This window comes from Bactrocera tryoni, unplaced genomic scaffold, assembly GCF_016617805.1.
Source record: "Bactrocera tryoni isolate S06 unplaced genomic scaffold, CSIRO_BtryS06_freeze2 scaffold_25, whole genome shotgun sequence".
Lineage (NCBI taxonomy): Eukaryota > Metazoa > Arthropoda > Insecta > Diptera > Tephritidae > Bactrocera > Bactrocera tryoni.
In genome coordinates this window covers 23,610,724-23,616,940 of record NW_024395977.1, presented here as the reverse complement: position 1 = coordinate 23,616,940, position 6,217 = coordinate 23,610,724, and positions in this window count along the sequence as shown.

Sequence of the window (6,217 nt, the reverse complement as noted above, 5' to 3'; positions counted from 1 at the left end):
TGCTTAATTTTTTGCATTGCCGTTTGTTTTGATTAGTCAGCTCTTCTCCTTTTTGTTTTCTCCTTTTCGTATTCCCTTTGGTTTTGGCATTGCCAACTACCGAAAATATAAGCAAGGTTGTAGTGACAGTGACTGAACACACCTTACGTTAGAAGCTCCTAACTATTTTTCTCATTGAGGTATGGCCTCTGGGAACAGTAGCGGATGCACACCCGAAAATCCATTTAGAAGGAACTCTAAAATCATGAGAACGCCTCCTAATGGAAAAAGTGAGTTATCCACCGCTGCTGGATCAACCAAAAAATGCGAAGATGCCAATAATAAAATTAGAGGTAGCAAACTCTCCGAGGAAACGCCAATTAACGAAACTACCCAAAATTTTAACCAGTTGGGTAGTAAAATAAAAGAACTGGAGAATATGATGGCTGGCCAAAGGCATATAAACCAGGCAATGCGCGACTTAGTTAAGAGCATAGTAGCGCTACATGCCAAGGCTGACAAAGGGGGAAACCTATACAAAAGGATTATGGTAGGGAAAGCGTCCCAGGTTTCCCCAAAGGGTAAGGATGTAAATACCCCGAAGAGGCTAAGGGAGACAATAGGCTTTTACCTCCCACTAAAAAGCCGAAAAATGTAAATAAAGCGGAGCAGCCCACCTACAGCGAGACATTGAAGTTGATTCAAACCAATACAACGGTTATACCCACTACATCCGAAACATGGGTGGACGTTGTCAAGAAGCAAAGACCAGCCGAAAAGAAAATTAGATCGAGGCCAGACGCCATCATACTCACGAAAAAGGATGGTGCATCATACGCGGATATTCTCCGGAAAATAAAAGGTGATACCGGGTTAGAAGAATTGGGCTCAAGTGTCACGTATATAAGGAAAACGTTAAAAGGAGACCTGCTATTAGAGCTGAAAAACCAAGCGGATAAGAGAGCCGACGCGTTCCAAAGTGCCTTAGAGGAAGTGGTCGGTGAAATGGCTGTGATACAGCCCAAAACCCACAATGTCACGATCATATGCAAGGACTTAGATGAAATTACGACTCCGGAAGAGATCTGCGAGGCACTGAAAAAAGAGTGCGGGATAGAAAACCTAGGGAAAATAAATATTAAGAGCATGCGAAAAACCCGAACCGGTACCCAAATAGCTACTATATGCCTGCGCGCCCAGGATGCCAAGACTGCGCTTAAGGTAGGCAAGATAAAGATCGGGTGGTCCATCTGTCGCCTCCGGGAATACTCCCCTATTCCCCGTTGCTTCAGGTGTTTCCATCTGGGGCACATGGCGCACAAATGCTGCAACCCTGTTGACAGGTCGTCCCTGTGTACACGTTGCGGAGCCGGTGGACATGTAGCGAAGTCATGCACTAACGATCCTAGCTGCATGCTGTGTAAAGGAGCACACTCAGCCTTGAGTACTACGTGCCCCAAGTATTTGGAGATGGCGAAATCTTTAGGAAAATGAAGATAATACAATTAAATCTAAATCACTGCGCTGCAGCACAAGATCTGCTTGAACAGACAGTAGTTGAAAAAAACATTGATGTCGCTTTATTAAGTGAACAATACTCCCAGCGTTCGGAAAGCACTTGGACCGCAGACACATCCGGAAAAGCTGCAATATGGTCATATAAAGGACAACGACAAATTTATATCTCGCTCCAGATATCACAACTGTTTCACATGGGCAAATATACGTGGCATATACTTTGTTAGCTGCTATGCTCCTTCCAGCGCCTCAATTAAAGATTTTGAAGAATTCCTCTTGGAACTTGTTCTAGAAACCAGAGGCAAAGCACCAATTGTAATCGCAGGCGACTTCAATGCGTGGTCGACCGCTTGGGGTAGTAGGCGCACAAACCATCGTGGGCGTCTACTACTTGAATTCCTCGGCCAAACAAATCTTACGATCCTGAATAGCGGAACGCAAAATACATTTCAAAAAGGAAACAAAGGCTCTATAATCGATCTCATGTTCGCCAACGACGCCCTTAGTAGGCACATCAAATGGGCGGTGTCGGACATATTTACAAATAGTGACCACATGGCTATTATTGCTGAAGTCTCATATGCCGAAGGTACGGAACGCCGCAGCAGAAGCATATGCCAAAAACGAACTTGAAAAGAAAAAGACTTTGATGCCGAACTTTTTGAGATGGTCTGGAGTTCAGAAAATATACAAGGCGAAGACGCCATGCACTTGGTATCCGCAGTTCGTCAAAAATTGTCTACAGCTTGCGACGCAACCATGCGTAGGACAGCACACCACAACAACCGAAGGCCAGTGTATTGGTGGAATGAAGAGATAGCTAAGCTCAGAAAACTCTGCAACTCAGCTAGACGCCGCCTACAACGTAATCAGAGTGAAGAAAATGAAAGCAGTCTTAGGAATTTATTTAAAAGTCAAAAGAAGCTTCTGAAGTCAGCCATTGGTCGCAGTAAAAAGAAGTGTTTTGAAAAACTCTGTGAGGAAGCAAACGAAGACCCCTGGGGAACAGCATATAAAATATGTATGTCAAAATTCAAAAACAAGGCATAACAACCCAAAAGTGCAGCCTTCATGAGAAATGTCGTCGAAACTTTGTTTCCAAAACACGACAGTATTTCTTATGCTAAGCCTCGAACCGAAGTCATAGAGCCACCACTGCTAGTTAGTGAAGAAGAAATATTGGCCATAGCCGGAAAAATTAAAAGCAGCAAAGCGCCTGGATTAGATGGCATTCCAAACAGAGCCCTAAAGGAAGCCATGATTCTGAAACCTAAATTATTCGTAAAAATGTACAATGGGTGCTTAAAAGAAGGAAAATTTCCCGACCCATGGAAAGTCCAGCGATTGGTTCTACTCCCTAAACCAAAAAAGCCTCCGGAGGAACCATCTTCATATCGACCTCTGTGCATGCTTGACACTATTGGAAAAGTATATGAAAGCATAGTTAGAAACCGCTTGGAGATAGCAATCCAGAAAGCCGGCGGATTATCAGAAAGACAATACGGCTTTATGAAAAAGAGGTCCACCATTGACGCACTATGCGATGTCGTTGACACCGCGAAATGCGCAGTAAGTGGCAAGCGATGGAAAGGCGGAACAAAAAAATATTGTGCGCTGGTCACCCTGGATGTGAAGAATGCCTTTAACTCAGCAAAGCGGACAAACATAATTAAAGCTCTGTATGACATAAGCACTCCTTAATATCTGATGGAAATTGTCATAAGTTATTTCGAAAACAGGCGACTGTTATTTGATACAGATGAAGGCATAAAGAGCTACTCTATCTCGAGTGGAGTACCGCAAGGCTCGGTACTAGGCCCCCTTTTATGGAACATAATGTATGATGGGGTGCTAAGGAGACACCAACCGAAAGATATTAAATTAGTTGCATACGCAGACGACCTTATTGTGGTAGCAGTTGCCAAACACCTCGCTGACCTCCGGAGCAAATGCAACGAGTGCATAAACGGTTTGCGCCAATGGTTCTCCTCAATGAGTTTAGAACTGGCGGAGCAAAAGACTGAAGTCTTGCTCATAAGCTCAAGAAAAGTGGAGGAAAGTATATCTCTCACCATAGGGGAATGCCAGATTCATTCACAGCCACACCTAAAATATTTGGGAGTAATAGTAGACTCAAGGCTCAAATTTAAGGACCACCTAGAATACACTGCAGGTAAAGCGAACAAAATCCTGAATGCCTTATCAAGAATGATGGCAAATAAAGGCTGCGTGCGTTCCACCCGGCGTTTTTTACTAGCAAAGGTAATGAGATCGGTTGTATTATATGCGGCTCCAATATGGATCCAGGCGCTAGGCATCAAAGCATATGCCAGACAAATAAACACAGTGCACAGGCTGTCGGCACTAAGAGTTATCAGTGCTTTCCGAACAATTTCAAGCGAGGCTGCTGAGGTAATAGCCAGAATGATGCCCACTGACATCCAGGGTGACGAATACGAGCGAGTGTACAAATTATCAGAGCCAACTACAGAAGCCTAAAGAAGAGAGAGAGTGAAAAGCTTAACAATATGGCAGCAGCGGTGGGAAACCTCACTTAAAGGACGGTGGACCTACAGACTCATACCGAATGTCCATTCCTGGATCGACAGACGACATGGGGACCTGGATTTCCACCTAACCCAAATATTAAGTGGACATGGATGCTTTAGAAGCTATCTATACAGATTCCAGCACGACATTAGTCCGAATTGTCCGTCGTGTTCAGAGTGCTGTGAAGACTCTGAGCATGTTTTCTTTTATTGCCCGCGCTTTACAAGTGCAAGGGAAAAACTTAAAACTACACTCGGTGGTAGTTTTACGGTGGAAAATTTGACGACACTCATGTGTCAGTCCACTGAGAACTGGAGAGCTGTCAGCGAAGCGGCAGCCTCAATCATGACAAAATTGAGACATATAGACCAGAGTAGGCGTCCGTCAGTCCGTGCCATTGAAGAGACTTAAATGTCTTATCACTCCCACGAAGTAATACTTAATCAGGTGGTTCCGTGGGAGAGTCTGGAGTTGAGAGTAGGTTAGGTTTAGCGGATTAAAGTTCCGCACTCCGGCTTTTGATGCTTCCCCCTACTTAAAAACAAAAAAAAAAAAAAAAAAAAAAAATGTGACCCACAAAAACTACAAACATTGCATTACAAAAACAACAATGGGGCCAAATAGCATCATACATACTTATGTATATGTGTACACATGTAAATATGTGCGTATGACATTCCCACACAAATAATGCATACACAACATACATACTTATATGCGTTCACATGTAGATATGGATGTCACCCGCAAAAATTACGAATACTGTTCTACAAAAACAACAATGGGTTTTAATAGCATCAGCGACGTCACAAGTCAATATGGCAGCCAAACAGTCGATGCTCAAATTTGTAGAAAAACACCGAACGACAATATTTTCATTCATGAACGAAAGCGCACTTTCAACAGGCAAACTTGCTTCATTCATAAGAACAAACACTATTACATCTCCCCGAGCATGCCTTTGCCTACAAGCAGTGTTGGTACATGTAGGGAAAATTCCCTACACGTAGGGATTTAAGTCGAAAAAAATGGACGTGGGGAAAAAAGGACAGATTTTTATATGTAAGTAAAATGTAGGGATTTGTCGACAAAGCAAAATCGAAATTTCTATGTAATTTTTTTTCGGTCAAAATGCAAATAAGTGTATTTGGCAACTTTTTATCAAGAATATGTTCGAATGGCAGCATTAAATCGGTTTCAACTTCACGTTGTCAAAGGCAGCACTCTGAAAAAGTGTTTGTATGGCAGCATGCTGGCGTCGCATATAATTCGTTTGCCGCTTTTAATTTGATTGCTGACTTTTTGTGAGGTAAGTCTGAAGTAAGTTTTATTGACAAAAACCATTTTTGCAGAAATAAGTTCTTCAACAGAATCGGACGAGAGTATTAAAAAAAGCCGCAAATATCGTAAACAAAAGTTTACAAATAAGTGGCTAGGAGACGAAAGATTCAAGGGTTGGTTACAAGCTTTGGCCGGTGAGTCGTTTAAATGCAAATGCGCTGCCTGCAACAAAATTTTAAATTGCGGCAAGTCTGATTTATTGAAACAAAAGCACAGCAGAAAAATGTAAAAGCCATAAGCAAAACGAGCAAATTGAATACTTTTTTTAAGAGAAACGTAAATGCAGAAGCGGATATAGATACAAAAAAAATTTGAAATAAGACTCAGCATGTTTTTCGCTGAACACAATGTCGCTTTGACAGTGGTAGATCACCTAATCCCACTTTTAAAAGAAATAGTGCCGGATTCTGAAATTATAAAAAATGTTGATCTTGGGAGGAAAAAGTGCACCAGCATAATAAAAACTGTAGTAGCAAAAGAAGAAAAGGACAACTTGGTAAATAAGTTAAAAGTAAATCCGTTTTCCGTAATGATCGACGAGAGCACAGATATCGGCCTCAATAAGCATATGTGCATCCTGGCCAGGTTTTACGACGAAGAAAAGGGACGAGTTATGGTAAAGTTGTTGGATCTACTACCAATAGGCACTGCAGATGCTCTGTACAAGACTTTTAAGGAATTAAATTTATCCCTAGGAATTCCATTTAATAACATAATTGGTAAATAAAATAGAATGATCATATGTATATTCATCACATATATGAATATGTATGTATGTATAAACATAAATTTTAAAATCGTTTTTTATTCCTTGTATTTTTAAGGCATG